Below are 21272 nucleotides of genomic sequence, written 5' to 3' on the forward strand. Positions count from 1 at the left end.
TCTCGCGATTTTTTGCGGGCTGGCGCGGTGGCCGGTTGGCGCGGGCCGCCAGGCAGCGGTGGTGTTGCCTGCATCAATTGCTCCAATTTGCGTTGATTTGCCCGATCGGAACGCTGAATCAGCGTGCCGATTTTGGGCGGTCGGCTTGTTTTGGCCGGTGGGTGTTTGCCTAGTCCCCGGTGTGGCCGTGGTGTCAGGTTGCTGGATGGCCGGTTCTAGTGCCGGTGGCTCGAACCAGCAGAGCGGATCGTCCAACAGCTCGTTTATTGCTGCGAGGATGTCGTCGGGTTGACTCATCGTTGCTTTCTGTGCCGTTATTTACTGGATTTCGGTTATTTATTTTCGGTTTTTTTGTTTTGTCCGGTCGTGGAGATATCGTCGTCTTTGTTCGGTATCATTGTTTTCGTCGGTTTGTTTTGTTCTGGCGGCCTTCAAATCTTGGATCTGTATATGTTTGTACCATTTCCCCCGCTTACTCCTCAGATCTACGATTACGGGCAAGACGATTCGGCGTACTTCGAGCGGCCCGATATATTTCGGCGCGCGTTTTGCATTGAAATTGTCGGCTTTCTTCGACAGCGGGTGGTCTTTTTTCCATACCCATTTTCCGATGCGCGGTTTCCAGCTTCGTCGCCTGAGATTGTAATACTTCTCTTGCCGTTGGAAAGCCCTGGCTAGCTATATCCGGACGATTTTATAGGCGTCGTCCAGCCGTTCTCGGACAGCGTCTGGCGAGGTATCTCCGGTCGTTGGGGCAGTACGGTGCGGCGGCACGAGCTCTCGCCCGTGATTGATGTATGCCGGCGTGTAGCCGGTGGCGTCGTGTACCGCCGTATTAAAGGCGAACTGGAATGCGGGCAGATGTTCATCCCAGTTTCGATGGTCTTTGTTGACGAATTCTCCAATCATAGTCTTGATCGTACGGTTTGTTCTTTCCACCGGGTTGCAATGCGGCGCATAAGCTGGCGCGGTTTTGTGCTGGATGTTGAAGGCTTTTAGTCGTTCGGCGAAATCTTTCGACGTGAACTGCGTGCCGTTATCCGACAGTATTGTTTCGGGCCGGCCGTACCGGAGTATCACCCTCTCGGTGATGGCCTTCGTAATTGCTTTCGCGGTTGCTTGGCGGAGCGGTGTTAATTCCACCCATTTTGAGAATCGATCTTGCATCACGTAGAGCCACGTGTGGCCTTGCCGTGAGCGTGGTAGTGGTCCGACGAGATCGGTGGTGACCTGTTCCCAGGGTCGTTGTACATCGGTCGCGTGGAGCTTCTCGGCTGGTTGTTGTTGGGCCATCTTATGCGCTTGGCACGTCTCGCACGTTCGTACGTATGCCGCGATCGCTCGGAACATCCCGGGCCAGTAGTAGTACTCGGCGATGCGGGCGACCGTTTTGGCAATTCCGAGGTGGCCTGCGGTCGGAGCGTCGTGGTATTTGCGCAGGACTTCTTGTCGCTAGTCTCTTGGTACGCATTCTTTCCACTGCTCTTCTGCTGTGTTCTCTTTAAAGTCCAGGCTGTGCAGGATGTGGTGGAACAGCATCCCCTTCGTGATGCGGTAGTCTGGTCGGCTGGCTGGATCGCGTTCGATCTCCTCGAAGATGCGCTGGTACCATCAGCACCGGTGCGCGGTCGCGGCGCAGATCTCGGGTTGCCGCGATAGGGTGTCGGCTACACGGTTGAGCGTGCCCTTGCGATATTTGATCTCGAGGTCGTATTGCTGGAGCTCGAACAACCATCGGGCGAGTCGCCCGGTGGGAGCCTCCAGACGCTGCAGCCATTTCAGTGACTGGTCGGTTAATACGGTGAAGGGATACCCCTCGAAGTAGCCCTTCATTCGCCGGATGCCCCATACCACCGTGAGGCATTCCAGCTCGGTGGCGCTATAATTTTGTTCGGCGCTGTTAAGCGTTCGGCTCGCATACGTGATTATGCGCTCCCCCTCCTCGAAGTATTGTGTCAGGACTGCTCCGAGGCCACTAGTGCTGGCATTGGTCTGCAGCACGAATCGGCGCGTGAAGTCTGGGCAGGCGAGTACAGGGATCGAGATGAAGGTTCGTTTTAATTCGCGGAACGCGTTTCCTTCTTCTTCGCCCCATGGCCCATCGTGCGTGCTTCTTTGTGAGTCGGATGAGTGGTGAGGCCACGGTCGAGAAATGTGCGATAAACCGCCGGTACTAGGACGCCATCCCCAGGAATTGCCGGACTTGTTTGACGGTTCGTGGCTTTGGCCAATTGGCGACAGCGCTGACCTTGTCGGGGTCAGTGCATATTCCCTCGCGGTCCACCACGTGTCCGAGATATTTTAGCTGTTGATGCAGAATCGGCACTTATCCGGGTTGAGGCGCAGGTTCGCCTCGCGAAGTGACGGAAAACTTCGGCGAGTAGTTGTAAATGTTCTTCGAACGTCTTAGTTATGACGATAATGTCGTCTAGATACACGAATACGTTGGGTTCGAGAGCCGGCCCGATGATGCGTCTAATAATCGTTGGAAGGTGGCCGGCGCGGAGTGTAGACCAAACGGCATGACCGTAAATTGATATAACCCTCGTCCCGGAATCGTAATCGGTCGGCTTGCCGGTTTAAGCGGGATCTGCCAATACCCATTTTTTAAGTCAAGCGTGGTTAGATATCGCGCGCCCCTTAGTTTGTCTAGGGTCGCGACTACCTATGGTAGCGGGTATGCGTCTTTTTCGGTCGCATTGTTAACCTTGGGGAAGTCTATGCAGAAGCGGTATTTTCCGTCTTTCTTTTTGACCAGCACCACTCTCCAGGTGAACTCCAGGCGCTCTTGGATGGTTCGACGACGCCGGCAGCCTCCATTTCTGCCATCTCTCGGTCTATGACCGCTTGCATCGCGGGGTTGCGTGGTCGGTAGCGTTGCTTAATCGGGGTTGCGTCTCGCAACCGGATCTCATGTGTACCCGACCCGGTCGATCGGTCCCTGGACGCTCGCGAATTTTCCTAGTTCGCGGGTGAGGAAGTCCTCCAGCTGTTCCGCTTCGGTGGCGGTCCGGGGCGCCAGGCCTCCGGTGGTCCCGCGTAGCGGTGGGGTGTTCGTTCCGGGCGTATATTGCGGCGGGGTGAGACAGATGCCGGTGCGTGATCAGAGGTCTACGCTGATCAGTACCGGGCTTTCGAGCGTTAGTAGGATGGTGAAGTCGTGCCAGTAGGTCTTGCTGGTGACCCGGACGGGCAGGGTGATCGTGCCGGCTATGTTAGTGGTCTTGCCGTTCGCGAATTGTACCTCCCCTTCGTTGCGTAACCTCGTGTCTCCATCGCTGTGCGTGGCTAGCCGTCCTGGCATTTACGAAAGACACCTCGGACCCGGAGTTGAGCAGGGCGTCGTATCGCTCTTGGTTGATTTGTATGCGCAGGTGTGGCCGTGGCGTGACCTTATGTAAGGACCGGGGAGCTGGCCGTCGCGGCCCCGGCCCGCTCGGCGTTTCCCGCCGCTGGGTGGCATGTTGTGTGAGTACGCCGTCCTTGCCACATTGTGAGCAAAATTTTTGGCGGCGGGAGCTTATAGTTAAACCTCGTGTGACCCCACTGTTTGCATCGCCAACAGCATTCTTCCTTGTTGTAAGCGGCGGCGACGGTCGGTTTCGCCGGACGGTTGCGTCGTTCTTCGGTCACGCACTCCTCGTCAATCGAGTTCAGTTGCGCGCGCCCGCAGATCGTCGACCTCCTCCGTTTCGTCATACCCGATAAAGCGCTTTAGTTCTGGGCGCATATTCTGATAAACACGCTTGTATTCCTCCTCCGGCGTGAATCCGCCGGCCCGTCGCATAAACGTCACGAGGTCGGCCACGCATTTTTTAAATTTTTCGCCGGGTTGTTGGCGGCGGTTGGCGGCTTCGCGGCGGAGGACGGCCTGGTAGCGGCGGGGCAGGAATTGTGCCCGGAACGGGCGGTCGAAATCCCCAGGTTTGCCAACGGTGGCGGTTGTTGCGGTACTACCGTAGGGCATCTCCCTTGAGTAGCTCGGGAAGTCCGAGCAACATTGCGGCTTCGGGATATAGGTGTCCGATCGTGAGTTCCTCTAGTCTTTCCAGGAAATCAAACGGATCGCGTCCGTCGAAATGACATCCCCATTTGCGCATCCGAGCTATTGGAGGTTGCAGGAGCCTCGGCTATGGGTAGGGTGCGCGGGGGCGGGTCTGCTTGTCCCACATGTAGTGGATGTGATCGCTGCACGTTCGCAGCAGAACGACTTTCGGCACAAATTGTAACTATTTGGCGCTTAAACCGCAAATATGGGAAGGTCTTGATAGTAGGACGAACATTTTTGTTACTGAGCAATTCGCGGTTCCGCACACCTATAAATAGGTTCGATCCAGCATTCTTCAGTCGACAGTGTGAAAATGAGATTCGTGCAACAATCTTTGGCGATACGCATGACGAATTGCGATGACAGATTACGATCGATGGGGGGCAACGCGGAGATGCGCAAACATGGTACGATGCTACCGACTACTTTGCGGCACATTAAATTGCGGTAAAACCAATGTTCTGACAAGCCTGCTGGAAAGTCCGCACGGTGTACGTTTCGAAAATGTGTACGTGTACTCGAAGTCGTTGCAACAGCCGAAATATCGATATCTGGAGAATTTGTTGACATCGATCGACGAAATCGGCTACTTCACGTTCTCCAACAACAGTGACGTCATTCCGCCGAACGAGACGCGTCCAAACTCGATTTTTGTGTTTGATGACGTGGCATGCAATAAGCAAGATACTGTGAGAGAGTACTTCTCAATGGGCCGGCATTCGAGTGTTGATTGCTTTTATCTCTGTCAGACGTATGCGAAAATACCTAAACATTTTATACGCGACAACTGCTGATCCTGTTTAAACAGGATGGAACAACTTGAAACACGTGTACAACGATCACGTGAATACCGATATGCCATACGATGAATTTTGCGCGTTGTGTCGCGATTGTTGGTAGCGCAAGTACGGATTCGTAGTGATAGACAGGGACAGCTCGCTCAACGATGGTCGATACAGAAAAGGATTTAACTTGTTCGCGATACAGCAAAACGATTAGTCGTTGCCAATACTTTGTCGGGGTGAAACGTAAGAGAGAGAAATCGACATTTTGCTTTTTCACGATGACTGCGATCGATAAGAGCAAGGATATTCGCGAGCGCGAGAAGATTGCGAGAACAATTGTGAAAACTAGCGAATCGATTCGCAAGAAACATCGCGCTTTGAAGACTGGTAAGATCGAGGAAGATATCGTGTTGGACAGGCGCTTTAGACCTCTTATCGAGCCGCTACAAAAGATCGTCGACAACTCTAGCTCGATTGCGGTGAAAAATGAGCCGAGGAGTAACGCCGATGTGGGGATCGAAGCCATTATCCATCCTGAAGCGCGAGGAGGATGATGCGACACCGAAAAAAAGAAAATGATCCAACGTTAGGTCGGATCGCTCACCGGCACCGCATACATCGAAACGATCGGACGCTCCACTGAATGTACCGCCAATAACCTCTACATTGTCCGCATCAATGAGAACCGTAAAACCTACGATGTCTGAATTATTCGCAAACGAGGATGTTTTCGAAACCATTGACGACTCGCTCGTGACATCCGTCCGAAATCAGTTACAAACGTTGGAGGGTCGAGAAACGTTGCAAGATCAGTTAGATTCACTGAGTCAAAGGTACATCTGGCCTGTCTTGAGCGACGATCAAGAGTGCTGTATTGACACCGATGTACGGTGTTTATTTCGACAACGATGGAATGATGTTCGGCAATAAACGTTTTGACGTGGACAACACGGATAACATAATTATCGACGGTGAACGATATACCGGTACACCTGGTCTTTACGAGTTGATCTTCAAGAAATTCCCCGATGACGTCATCTACACAGAGAATGATAAGCAAACATACAAAAGCATGCTGTTGACGACGAACGCACAATCACGATGCGCAGAATCGATTAATGGGCAACAAGAGATACAAGTACAAAGAAATAATCGCAAAGTTGATTTCGATCGAACTCAAGAGAACAAAATCTGGATAGGGATTATTCGCGCCTTGCGCGATGACGCTAACCGACAACAAGATCGACTACGTGCACTGAGACGATCCCAACGAGCTGATGGATCGTTAACGATTGCTCGACGTTTCGTACCAAGTGGACCACAACGGCAACGACAACGAGATCCTATCGATCATCGAAGAACTTTGCGAAGCCGGCATTGATCGCATCGATGATGCATATCAACAAATTTAGGATATCCGAGCAGAACAGAGACGTGACGAACGCCATTTCATACCATCGATGGAGCGGATTAATGAGAAATTTACACGATAACGCTCTGTGTCGCACCGTTACGGATTTCGACGCGAGATCGCGCAAAATTCGCCGTGTAGCGCAATCTGAGACTGATATCGACGCCGTCAACAAACTGTGGATCAGTGCGTTAAAAGGTTGAGAAATCAATTGAAAGAATCAGACGAAGCTTGCCTTCAAGAAAGAGGTGCGAGTATTACAGACTGTGATAAACGAGCTTCGGCGTGCGAATATCGCTAGATTAGAAACGAGTAACAAACGCTAATGAAACGCCAACAAAACGTCAACAAACGTGAACGAAATGACGACGAAACGTCAACGAACACCAACGAAACACTAACGAACGACAACGAAACGCTAACAAAACGTCAACAAACGACAACAAAACGATGACAAAACGTCAACGAAACGCCAACGAATGACGACGAAATGTCAACAAACACCAATGAAATGCCAACGAACATCAACGGACGACAACGAAACGACGACGAAATGTCAACGAAACGCCAACGAACGACAATGGACGACAACAAACAGTTCACGGACGGCTACGGACGGTTCACGAACACCTGCGAACGGCTGACGAACGGACGAACGGTTAGGGAACTGCTGTCGGACGGTTATCTAATGGCTTAGGAACGAATCAGAAACGGCTGCCGAACGGGTCAGGAATGGCTACGAACGGCTATCGAACAAATGACGGATGACAAAGAACCACTATTGAATAACAATGAACGGGAATAAACAGTTATTGAATGGTTAAAAAAAGTTAGAGATATAAATCATAATGTAATTATGACTTGTCGAGGAACTGCATGCTCCGGCGAGAAGAAATTTTTCCCGAAGACGCGTCATAATGCGGGGTTACAACGACCTGTGGCAGGCTGACATCGTCGAGATGCGTCCGTACTCGCGTTTCAACAGAGGTTACCACTACATACTCACCGTCATCGATGTGTTGAGCAAGTACGCGTAGACCGTACCGCTCAAGAGTAAAGGCGGAAGCGAGATGGCTGACGCTATTGCAGAAATAATTCGAGATAGCGAAAGGCGTCCGAAAAATATGCAAACCGATATAGGGAAGGAATTTTACAACGTTGACGTGCAACGTCTCGTGAGGAAACACGGCATCGATCATTATTCCACGTATTCGGTGTTGAAGGAATCGGTCGTCGAACGATTCAATTGCACGTTAAAGAACGACATGTAGAAGATGTTTACGCTCAACGGAACTTACAAGTGGGTCAACGTTTTGCCGCGACTCGTATCGGATTACATACAACACGCGCAAGCATCAAACGATCGGTATGCGACCCGTCGACGTTACCGCTGCGATCGCCGAAAGATTGGTTACTTTGTGCAGCGCGATAAAGATCGCGGGTCCGACAAAGTACAAAGTAGGTGACTCGGTACGCGTTAGCGAGTACAAGACGATCTTCGAGAAAGGTTACACGCCAAATTGAACTGAGGTGTTTAAGATCGTTAAAGTGCAGCGTACTAATCCCGTAACTTATCTACTGGAGAACTATCGCAAAAAATCTGTCGCTGGAGCGTTCTACTAGTACGAGTTGAGTCGCGCGATTTATCCGGACATGTATCTCGTGGAGAAAGTACTGCGCAGATGGGATGACGAGGTTTACGTCAAATGGTTGGGATTCGATGGATCGCACCACTCTTGGATACACAAGGACAATGTGGTTTAATTCGTACAACCTGTATTTTATTCTTAACATATGCAAAATATGAAATACATATAAAGTATTTAAAATATGTAAAAATATAAAACGAACATGTAAGATGTATACAGCATATAAAATATAAAATATAAAAGAAAGATAGTGTAACGATGCACTCCCCATCGTTACCCGGCACGTAGCCAGCCGGAAGTCTGCCGCCCGGCGAATACCAGCCGGGCAGTGGCAGAGGCGCCCAGCGCCCTTTTTAATACTTCAATCACCGCGGTTGTGATAAACAACCATACGGCCGTTATGCGGCCGCCGTTACGCCGAAACCCGAGCACAACCGAACGCTGCTGGAAGATCCCGAGCGTCACCCGCCGAAACGCCGCGTCGTTTCGCCCAGGGGAAGCGACGCGTTTACCGTAATTACCCCCGAAAATAACGCGTCGTTATCCCCACCCGGGGGCGAACGACGCAATTACCGATAGACGCTCGGGTATAAAAGACAGCGTTTCGGCAGCTCAGGACCAGAACGATTCCTGAATCCGCTCGAGCAGTACGCTCCGAGATACCAGAACCGATCCTGAAATTCGCAGCAACGACGGAACGTGAGGTTGACGTGTTCGCAGCCTCCGCCGAGCATTCTCGGTTTCCGTGCAGTCTCCGAACTCCTGACACAAATTCGACTAACTCGACGAGAGCGGAGTGTTCGCCGCTCTCCTAGATTACGGTCTATCATCCGACCACTCCAGCCAGCCGGACCGTGGGTTTGCGAGTTCGCTGTCCCGTCGAGTTTTCTCGACTCCGCCGCGCTATCCGCAACTCCGCGAACGGAAGCAGGGACGGAGAGTTTTCCGCCCGGTCGAGGGTACTCGATCTCCGATCGCATTCCCCTACCACTGGGAATACGCGATAAATCCCACGACAACGATCAACACTATTTTAATACTTGCGAATTATAATCACCGCGCCGAAATACCTGTGTCACCTAATATTCCATTATATTCCGCGCGCCGTCAAAATAAACACGGCCTTGCCGTACACGCGCCGACCGACCGCACCCAATTTCTTGCGCGTCTCGCGCGCCGTCAAAATAAACACGGCCTTGCCGTACACGCGCCGACCGACCGCGCCCGATTTCTTGCGCGTTTCGCGTGCCGTCAAAATAAACACGGTTTTACGAATATTATAAGCGGTTCGATATATCGAACATAGCGCCCCGAATCACAAACGCGCATTGCATCTAGCGCATTGCATCATTCGCCGCGCGTTAACTATTGTAAATCGACCATTGCCGAACGAGGGAAATAAAGACGATATCTGTTAACTAAATCTTTTCGTGTGACTCACCTTTTCACGAGCCCTGATCCCGACCGAGCTCATCCACGCATTCGCGAAAAGTAACCCCGTTACAATAGAATTATATTTCTTTTGTTTTTCTCATACATACATACATACATACATACATACATACATACATATATACATACATACATACATACATATGTACATACATACATACATTATATTACATTACATTACATTACATTACATTACATTACATTACATTACATTACATTATAAGGATATCCGGTAATGTTCCCACGGTAGCGTGTCGGTCGAATCAGGTACGATATATCGCTCGTACGGACTCAGGGCGATTTTCGTCTCGCTGATCGTGTACACTTCGTGCAATTTTGATCTTATGCAGGACTGTTATTGAGTCATTTCAATTTCATCGCGCAGACACCGCGTGTAATCATCGAACGTTCTCGCTACGACGTTATTCTTGTCGCCTTTAACCTTTTTGTATCCTTTTTAGTATCTACTCGCAACGTACATTTTTGCTCTAAGCCCGACGAATTCAGTCATGATCGCACCGTTATTCTTGTCCTTCATCAAGCCCGGCACTTTCTTGTTTTTGAGTGGTATACCGTACGCGTTTTAGCCGGATAATCGCTCGCGTCGAATCTAGTGATATCGCGTTTCATATTCTCATACACATCCTCGCACTCGACATGATAAATCAAACTGTCTGTATTGGTGTACATGAGTTTACATTTCTCTCGATATAACGGTACCATGTATTCATGATGAAATTTGCACAAACACGTTTTAGGAATGTCGAGGATGCACATACCGACGTAAATCGGTTTATTGAATTTCACCTCGAGTTTGCGCAATTTGACAGCGACCAAATTTTCCGAAAAGACGCTCTTACTGTGAAAATTTGGTTTCACGATCATTGCCTCCGCGCCGTATCATCCGTCCCACTTTGTTAATAATTTTACATCGACGTGATTGCGCATGTTTTCCATAGTTTTACCGAATACAGCGTTGTTCATCAATTTGTAAATTTTTCTTGAAATCGTTTGTCGCGCGCGTTCTAAACCGGGTGTTGAGTTCGATGTAATCGCAGAGCTATGCGGATTGAGCGAATTGCAATACGCGATGTATTTTTGCGACGCGAAGCCCGTGACGCGTGCACTTGCTGCAGTTTGCGATAGTGTAGGACGTAACGCTTCTTATCGTACAGAGTCGCGAGAATTTTACAGCCGCTTGGAACTACATAGCCACGTCCACTTTCGATGGCATGGTAAACCACCGTTTGGTGTGAGTCCGTGCTACGTCCATAATTGTAAATTCACTAATACGTCCCGCATATAAATGTATTATTAAAATAAATCTCGATAAGACGATTCTAGAAAACAAAATAATTTTTCTAAGATAATTCTTGTACGTATAAAATAACTTATTTTGTATAACATTTTTGTTATCTTCGTTAAATGTTACGTACAATAAAATGCATTTTCTCTTCTACGTAATGTACAACATATATCTGTATTAAAAATTATTTTCCCCCTTTTTATTACCTTTGCAATAAAAGTGTAAAATAAGTAACGATTAAATTGATCTCATTTCTAACGATATGAAGTGGTTAAATGGAAAGCGTTCAGTTTCTCACGCCGTAGATCAGAGTTCGGATTTGCAGTTTGTCGAGATTCTTTTTTTTATTTATTTAAATCTATCGTATGCTCATACGCATTTGAAAAATGCGATAAATATAAAGCAAATAAAATATTTAAAAATTATTTTCCCCCTTTTTATTACCTTTGCAATAAAAGTATTAGTTTTATTTTCGATTTTTTATACCTTCTTTACATATACGTTTAAATATTGATATTTAAACATAGATATTTAAACAAAACAGTAAAATTTTTATTTATTGGTATAGATATTTAAGCTTTCATTACTTTGCGATTTCTATGAATGTAATTTTTCGAATGGTTTCTTTTCGCCGCTTCTACATAGCGATATACAGGGTGATTCAAAACAACCTTCTGTCCTTACAATGTCATATACTTGACACTATTCTAAGACGATTTTTCCTTTGCCAAAATTTTTTTCGAGGCTTAGTTTTTAAATTATAAGCCGAAATAGTTAACGAATTACGGGCCGCGTACTCGAGGTAGGCAGGGGCGGCGCAACTCACCGTCCGATGCTGGTGATTATGTGAGGCGCTCGCTGCGATCAACTGTTTGCTACATGCGATGGAGTGTATGTGTGAGAGAGAACGTATATGCGTATTCACACACATACACATTCTCTCTCTCTCTCTCTCACTCACTCACTCACTCACTCACTCACTGACTCTTACCTTGTATGTAGAGATTCGTTGTGCTCGTACGACTCAATAAATAATATTTCCGTATGATACAACGAGTAACTAGCAAATTTTTTTTCACTCACAAATTGTACCACTTATCGAACTTTTACGAATTAATCCACGCATCGATAAACTAAATTTATTTAAAAAAACGATGTTATTATACGTCATTATATTTTCATATTTTATAGTTTCATGTTTTCGAAAGTATCGTATTTACAATGTCGGAGGCTTTAGCCGATCACAGGACACATGATAGCGTCCGCGTCGATCACGCGTAATGTGATACATTCAGTCGTTCGGCAGTCGGCAGCCGGCAACGCTAGTACCGACATAACTTGCTTGTTGTCGTCGCGCAGTCTACGCATCGAATAACGCGTTTCTTTCTTCGAGTTATTTTAATAATTAATCGGTAGTAATCGGTAGATTGTGATTAACCGTTATAATCGTTAATAAATTCAATTTATCGATAAAGTGCGTGGATTAATTCGTAAAAGTTCGATAAGTGGTACAATTTGTGAGTGAAAAAAAGTTTGTTAGTTACTCATTGTGTTACACGGAAGTATTACTTATTGAGTCGTATGAGACAACGAATTAGTACATAAAAGGTAAGAATCAGTGAGAGAGAGAGAGAGAGAGAGAGAGAGAGAGAGAGTGCGTGTGTGCGATCAGCTGTTTGCTATATGCGATGGTGTAAAAAAAAAAGAGAGAGAGAGAGAGAGAGAGAGAGAGAGAGAGAGAGAGAGAGAATGTGTATGTGTATGTGTGTGTATACGCATATACGTTCTCTCTCACACATATACTCCATCGCATGTAGCTAACAGTTGATCGCAGCGAGCGCCTCACATAATCACCAGGATCGGACGGTGAGTTGCGCCGCCCCTGCCTGCCTCGCGTATGCGGCCCGTAATTCGTTAACTATTTTGGCTTATAATTTAAAAACTAAGCCTCGGAAAAAATTTTGGCAAAGGAAAAATCGTCTTAGAATAGTGTCAAGTATATGACATTGTAAGGACAGAAGATTGTTTTGAATCACCCTGTATATTTACGCATATTTGATACCTCCGCGCGGTTACCGTATTTTCATCGCACTGCTAAAAAAGTTGAATATATTGTTATTAAAAATGCTATGATAATATAATTGTTCTCGTAATATATTTATATCTATTCATATCTTTATTTATATATCTTGATATACAGGGTGACTCGTAATGATCGCCCACTAAATACATAGTGTTATTCCTTACCAAAAACTGAGACGAAATGTCCTGAGCCATTTTTTTTTTTATAACGCTTAATAGAAAAGTTGTTATTAAGTAAAGTTTGGCCAATCAGCGCCGACCTTTAGCCGGGCGCACGTCGGTGAGCCGCGCGCCGTGAAGTGTGTGCCGCCGCATACTAGCAGGCGCGCGGCTCACCGACGTGTGCCCGGCTAAAGGTCGGCGCTAATTGGCCAGACTTTACTCAATAATAACTTTTTTATTAAGCGTTATAAAAAAATGGCTCAGGACTTTTCGTCTCAGTTTTTAATAAGGAATAAGACTATGTACTTAGTGGGCGGTCATTACTGGTCACCCTATATATATATATATATGTATATAAAGATGTGTTGTAATTTTTATTGTTGTATTATCATGTTATTTAACAGTCATAATTCTTCGTATCATTGGCATTAGGTGATGTACCATAAATCTAGCAGAATTAAACGTGTGTGTGAGCAAATTATATTAAAATATATAAAGATTGAATGGTAGGATTGTTGAAATCTCTCTCTCTCTCTCTCTCTATCTCTCTCTCTCTCTCTCCACCTCTCTCTTTCTATTTAAAAAAATAATATAAAAAATATATATTTATAATACAAAAAAGGCTCTAAAAGTATCGTAAAACTCCTAGTAAATATCACTAGTAAAATATCATAAAACTTTATAATACATAAACAGAAAATGGCCAAAAGCTAATGAGAGCCACACGTAAGAAAGTGTATGTAAATGTCTCTCAAAGATTATGAGATAATTTTATTTATGTGGGAAGATCGATCATTTATGTATACCTCGCGAATTTAAGTTTCATTATCTTTATTCTTGTTTGTTTATATTATTATATTTAAACATTTAAAGCCTTGATATATAAATTTGTATAAAACTTTAGATTACCGAAATGCTTTCACGAAATTTGATCCATTATCGGTTGTCGTGCAGCATATCTTATTTTGGATATGATATTCTATAAATACGGAATTAATTGCTTTAGCTAAAATATCATACGTATGTTTTCCTTTTATTCTACGACAAGCCACTGCAGCAGATTTTCTCTTTAATGTTTCAGGATCGATCCAATGAACCGTTACACCTAAGTAACTTCTAAAAAAAGAAATAAAAAAATTTAGTTCAAAATTAACAAAATATTGAAAGACAAGAAACATATTTAATATATAAAAAAAAATTAAAATGTTACTAAAAAATTTAATAACCTTTTCGCCTTGCTCCACAAATCTGCTGTAGTTGAAACTATTTCAATTTGACTTAATTTATTTTCAAGAGCAATTTTCATTTCAAGATATACTTGACTAAGTTTTGTTTTTAAAGTTTTTCTACACATTATTCGTATAGATGAAGATATTCCAATTCTAACCAAATTGATAAACGCTGAATTATCTACAACTGATAGAGGTTGGATATCTTCAATAATAAAACGTAGTATATCAGCATCTAACATTTTTTGAGTAACTGCGACATTTCCAGAACCCCATCTTTCTAAAATTTGTTGTCTTTTTTTAACTGGATTTTCTAGGACATCTTCATTACGTCTTTTAGTTATTGCCAGTTCTACTTTTGCTTTTTCTAAATCTTTTAATTTGTATGGATGTTTTGCCTATTAATTTAACATATATTTGTATATATTAAAGTATTAGTATTAAATAACAAAAAATTAATTTTGATATAAAATATAAAATACACGCATAATAATAAATTTCATAAATACACACAATATAATTTATTTCATAAGTTGTATAAGAAAATATAGATTTGATTGATGAAAGAAAGCAGAAGAAAATAAGAATATATTTAAGAAAAAAATAACCATAAAAATTTTAAAGGAGAAAATAAAAAACTGAAACAGATTGCAAAAGTTATTGATGCATTAATATATACATAAATATTAAAAGATGAAAACTCTGAGAGAGAGATATGTGCTTTTGTAATTCAAACAATTAAAAGTTATCTTAACAAAAGCATAAATGTAACTAAAATTAAACCATCATTGTTGACTCATGTAAAATGTCATATTTTTTTCTATTCGTACTGTTTTATGTTGCATGTTTGATTCAAAGTACAATGTTTTGTGATATTGTATGGATTTCTTGCAAATCTAGAAATTTATTATAAAAAAAAATTGTAAAAAAAATATTTTTGTCTTTCTAGTTTTCTTATTATTTATTTTTTATTATATAATATTATAATATATTCAATTTTGTTATATATATTATATACATTTTATTTTTTATTATTATAACTGTAATTAATGTTTAGTAATTATGTTTAATATTAATATTTTGCTTTATTCTATACATATATTAGTATTCTAGATTATAATTCCAATTTTAACACAAAAAAGAAAATAAAGAAATTTTATAATAGTATAAATATTTGAGACATATGAAAATAATGTTTTAACCTCTAAAAAGACATATACATATATACATATATATTTTTCCATAGAACTATTATTTTTATTAAATAAATAAATAATACTTACATTTAAGTGTTTCTTCAAATTTGCTGCAGAGCTTTTATTTGCATGAATAATTTTTCCACCTATGCAAAATTTACACGCAAAAGCAAAATTTTTTCGTTGCTGAGATTCGGTCGAAAATCGAAAATTTTGGAATATACTGGCCATGGCATTTCACATTCCACGTTTACTTCCTTTAAAGGTTGAGACATATTTGCTTCTTCCATTACTGATTATTCAGATCAAAACAAATCTTTTTGAGACTTAATATACGGAGGACGTATGCCACGTGGAAAACAAATATAATGCCGGCGAGCTGAATATATTTATATATTACACGAGCACGTGCTTGTATGATAAAGACAAGATTCTTCTCATATTATAATAAATATCACTTCACAAGTATTAAAACGTAATTCTTTAATACCTCGATTTCTAATCTCAAAAGATCGGGATTTGATTTCACTTTGATTTCACTTTTCACTGAAATTCTCTTTATCGATAGTATAACCTTAACCGTGTTTACGACTCACAACTGCTTCTTGTACATACATCCAAATCCAATAGCGCGTTTATATATCTGTGAGTAATGGCTCTTGCAGATCAGCGCGATGATGCGACGTGCGATATCCAATGAGAGCTCTGCTTTTCCGAAAAGATAAAGCTCTCATTGGATATCGCGCGTCGCGTCATCGCACTGGTCTGCAAGAGCCATAAGTTGATCAATCACATTCAAGCATTTTTACAACATAATAAGAATGCTAATTGGTCGATTTGCTTACGGCTTTACGGTTAAGATAAAAATTTTATCACGCACAATAGCAAGAATAATATCTTAAATAAATCAAAAAATTTGAAAAAAGTAACGATAAAAGTAACTGTTAAATTCGTTACTCGTTACCGAAAAATGTAACGAAGTTACTTTTTCCGTTACAAATAAAATTTGTAACGCCGTTACCGTTACAGTTACCGAAAAAAAGTAACTGTAACGGTAACGGCGTTACAAGTAACGCGTTACTTCCCAACCCTGATAGATTGCCATTCATTAGTTGAAGCTATTCAGCAAGGTTTAAATAAAAGGTAACTTATTAATTTGATTAATACATATGTTATTTAATTTTAAATAAGGATTTTATTGAAAAATATTATTTTATTTTAAACTATTGATTCAAAAGTATTAATTTCAATAAAACAAACAATGTCGCTTAATTTACTATATTTGATTTTAGATTTCTTACAATATTTGAAACAAAAGAATTAATAATAGCAGCATGTTTACATCCAAAATTTAAGTTAAACTGGTTAACCGGAGAAAAAAGAAAACGTGCTGAAAATTACTTGGAGGATTTATTGGGAATCCGATCAACTGAAAATTCTTCAAAAGCTGGAAAATCTGACGATCACGATGATTTTTTCATTTTTGAGCAAAAAACGGTGCAAAATTAATCTGAACAAGAAGAATTGCAACGGTTTTTAAAATCAAATAATTGTAATATAGAAATGTTAAACGACTATTCAAAACTTAAAAAACTTTTTATTAAATATAATACAGCTCTACCAAGCAGTGCATCTGTAGAAAGAATGTTTAGCATCGGTGGCTCTGTATTAACACCACATTTAAATGATGATACTATGGAGCAACAAATTTTATTAAAAATTAATAAAGACTTTCGATAAAATTTAATCATTTATTTTGTAATAAACCTTGAATGAAATCTTGCTTACAATTTTTTAAAAGTTTTTCTTATGCAAAATAATTTATTAGTTTGTATTGTAAAAAAGTAACGGAAATTGTAACGACTCGTTACTTTTTAGTAACTGTAACGGTAACGAGTTACTTTTTAAAATTAGTAACGAGTAACGGTAACGAGTTACTTGCTCTCGATATCAGCTACAAGAATACTAAATAAAAAATGGGGGTTTCCATTTAAGAATTTAAAGTTGACCTCCACATGACCTTCAAATGATTTTCCAAGGTCAAACCAATGATACCATCTTATGGCCCCCTTTAAACCAAACAACTTTTGTCTGAAACATTTTTTTTTTCCAGGCTTGGTTTTTGAGATATTCGACTGGATGTATTAAAATGGGCCACCTAGTATAAAATTTCCATTTCCAGACTAATACATGCCGAATGATTGACATTTTATTACAAATAATGATCTTGAATCTATTGAATTATCATAATAGATAAGTTTTTTAATTAATAAGTCAACATACATCTACATACATACACCTCTATACATAAATACACAGAAAAAAAATGTTATTAAAGATATTGTGTGTCCACATTTAGATTTCAGATTGGTATTATTTTAATCTCATTTCAACATAACCATAACATACTAAAATAATAATAGCATCTATCAGATTTTTAAAAAGTATATATCTATAAATTAATAAGAGTGCTATATGACTTCAAAAAAAGATCTTCACATTCATCTTCACAATATAATATTAATTGAGTATGAATTTTGTTTCATTAAAAAAATAAGATATAGAGACGCTTATGAAACTTTTTTACAAATGTTGAATTTAAAGTGTTAGCGACTTTTTGGCATAGCATGATAACTGTTAGGATCATGCCTGCTTGCATATTTATCGTTTTTTGGTGTTTATCAATAATATCTGCCGAGAACGGGTATCGAGACGTGCTTTTGCGCGATTGGATCTTTTCGAAAAGATCGGTTGCATTTGGTTGCCGTATATAAGCAGCCGCCGCGCGACGACAACGACGACAGTTAGAGCCGCGAGACGCGAGAGTCAAAACAAACAATTAAAGTGACTTCTTATCGGTAATTATTTACTATAACGGACCCAGCTCCAATCATGTTGACCTTGATATATGTTGTCAAGGATTTAATCCTGAATAACTTTTTTTTATAACTTAATCGGCGGTCTCTTATAATTTTTGATTAATTTAAAGTTTAAGTTGGATTTGAAACGAAAATTTGGTTTAAGTTATACGACGTAATCCACACCAAATTTTTGTTTTAAATAAGAAATAGGTTTGGGTTAGATTATATCTTCCGGAAGTGGAGCCCCCCCGCAGGGGGGGGGGCGGAACCCACTGTATCCATGCATATACTTTACAATGCAAAACGAGGTTCAGCCCAGAATTGTTATGTGAATGGGAAAGTGTATGCGTGGATGTAGTGGGTTCCGTCCCCCCTGTGGAGGACTCCACTTCCGGAAGATATAACCTAACCCAAACCTATTTCTAATTTAAAACTAAAATTTGATTTGGGTTAAAGGAGGAGGGGGGGGGGGGCGGAACGCGCACTGTATTCATGTATATACTTGTAACGGGGTCACTTTTCGCGAGTGCGTGGATAAGCTCGGTCGGGATCAGGGCTCGTGAAAAGGTGAGACACACGAAAAGATTTAGATATTGTCTTTATTTGCCTCTTTCGGCAATGGTCGATTTACAATAGTGAGCGTGCGGTAGATGGTGCAACGCGCTAGATATAATGCGCGTTGATTATTCGGTGCGCGATGTTCGATATATCGAACCGCTTACAATATTCGTAAAACCGTGTTTATTTTGACGGCACGCGAAACGCGCAAGAAATCGGGCGCGGTCGGTCGGCGCGTGTACGGCAAGGCCGTGTTTATTTTGACGGCGCGCGAGACGCGCAAGAAATTGGGCGCGGTCGGTCGGCGCGTATACGGCAAGGCCGTGTTTATTTTGACGTCGCGCGGAATAGAATGAAATATTGGATGATATATATAGGTATTTCGGCGCGATAATTATAATTCGCTAGTATTAATATGGTTTTGATCGTGGTCGCGGGATTAATCGCGTGTTCCCAGTGGTCGGGGGATGCGAGCGGAGATCGAGTACCCTCGATCGGGCGGAGAACTCTCCGTCCCTGCTGCCGTTCGCGGAGTTAAGGATAGCGTGGCGGAGTCGAGAAAACTCGACGGGGCAGCGAACTCGCAAACCCACGGTCCGGTTGGCTGGAGCGGTCGGATGATAGATGATAGATCGTAGTCTAGAAGAGCGGCGAACACTCCGCTCTCGTCGAGTTAGTCGGATTTGTGTCAGGAGTTCGGAGACGGCGCGGAAACCGAGCATGCTCGGCGGAGGCTGCGAACACGTCAACCTCACGTTCCGTCGTTGCTACGAATTTCAGGATCGGTTCTGGTATCTCGGAGCGTACTGCTCGAGCGGATTCAGGAATCGTTCTGGTCCCGAGATGCCGAAACGCTGTCTTTTTATACCCGAGCGTCTATCGGTAATTGCGTCGTTTGCCCCCGGGTGGGGATAACGACGCGTTGTTTTCGGCGGGTAAATTACGGTAAACGCGTCGCTTCCCCTGGGAGAAACGACGCGGCGTTTCGGCGGGTGACGCTCGGGATCTTCCGACAACGTTCGGCTATGCTCGGTCTTCGGCGTAACGGCGGCCGTATAACGGCCGTATGGTTGTTTATCACAACCGCGGTGATTGAAGTATTAAAAAGGGCGCTGGGCGCCTCTGCCACTGCCCGGCTGGTGTTCGCCAGGCGGCAGACTTCCGGCTGGCTACGTGCCGGGTAACGATGGGGGGTGCATCGTTACATCGTCGTGTTCAGTCTGCTCGGGATGTTCCATGTTTTTTTTGTTTTTTTGTTTTTTCACACTTTTCACGACAATGTTTTTTTTTTACTGCGTACAAATTTGGCACATATTGCATGAAAAGATCTGATACATCGGAAGTCTGCAATTGAAGCAGGACCTGCCACTTATCGCGTCATATATCTCAATTACTTCCGAACAGCATACATGTATCCGAAATCAGTGTCTGATATAGCGATCATACACGAACCACATACGGCAAAAGCACCACCTGTGAAATAATATATAGCGCAACACTTTGTACGTCCGTTTAGCGCAATAATTTGCGAATGAGGCACTATCTTATCAACACGTTCCGTAAGGTCCTCGCTTAGATCGCTCTTGTAATTACTGTCATCCGATAATGCGTGATCTTCATCGGACGATTCATCTAATACTAGTTCGAAATTATTATCTTTTTCCATTTTGTTGATTATCACGACAGAATCTTCTTTTATACCGAACACTTGGCACACAAAAAAATTACAAGTACTCACTGTACCTCTTTCAACCGATACAGACCGCAAGCTTTCAAATCGCATACTGAATTTTTGACACCCTTCGTTCTTCATTATATATTTTTAATCTATCGCGTTATAGTGTCACGAAACATGTCTCGACAAGCGACTCCAATAAATGGCTCTTCCTGGAAAAAAATGAAGAGTCCACCACGATGATTATATTTTGTTTATATTATTTATAAATTTGAGCAACCGGACATCGACGCTCGCTTTATATTTCAGACATCGATACTCGCCTTTGTAAATACACCGATAAACATGTTCCGACGCAAATTCTAGCAGCCGGACAGCGGCGCTCGTCTTATTATCTTTAATTCAGTAATGCCGCACGTAGTGCGAGATGCTATTTGTTTATATTTGTTTATACATGCAATTGCGCGAAACGCTATTTGTTTATAAGGCGTATAAATTCAAGCATCCGTGTCAATCGGTGGCTAACTTGCATCACCACGCACAGTCTATATTTCCTATCCTTAAAATTAATATTAATATTAATATAAAATTCTATCAACGCTCGCTCAGGCATCAACACTCGCCTTTGTAAATACACCAATAAACATGTCCCGACGCGAATTCTAGCAGCCGGACATCGGCGCTCGCCTATCATCTTTAAATTCAGTAATGCCGCACGTGCAATAATGCGAGATACTATTTGTTTATAATGTTTATAAATTCGAGCATCCGTATCAATTGGCACCCGCCTTTGGCTACGTTCAGAAACATTACCTGTGTGCACACGAGCGTCGTTCCATCTTTGTTATTTACCAAAAG

The 21272-nt window shown here is 42.6% G+C and overlaps 1 protein-coding gene and 1 pseudogene across 1 annotated transcript in view; both read right to left on the reverse strand.

Moving 5' to 3' along the window:
* LOC138942468 (odorant receptor 22c-like) overlaps positions 1–21272 on the reverse strand; it is a 123175-nt gene that overhangs the window by 82609 nt on the left and 19294 nt on the right. The window lies entirely within an intron of this gene.
* On the reverse strand, positions 13801–20405 carry LOC138942441 (E3 SUMO-protein ligase ZBED1-like; annotated as a pseudogene).

This window comes from Polyergus mexicanus, unplaced genomic scaffold, assembly GCF_030449975.1.
Source record: "Polyergus mexicanus isolate NDT 795.1 unplaced genomic scaffold, iyPolMexi1.0 SCAF_22, whole genome shotgun sequence".
Lineage (NCBI taxonomy): Eukaryota > Metazoa > Arthropoda > Insecta > Hymenoptera > Formicidae > Polyergus > Polyergus mexicanus.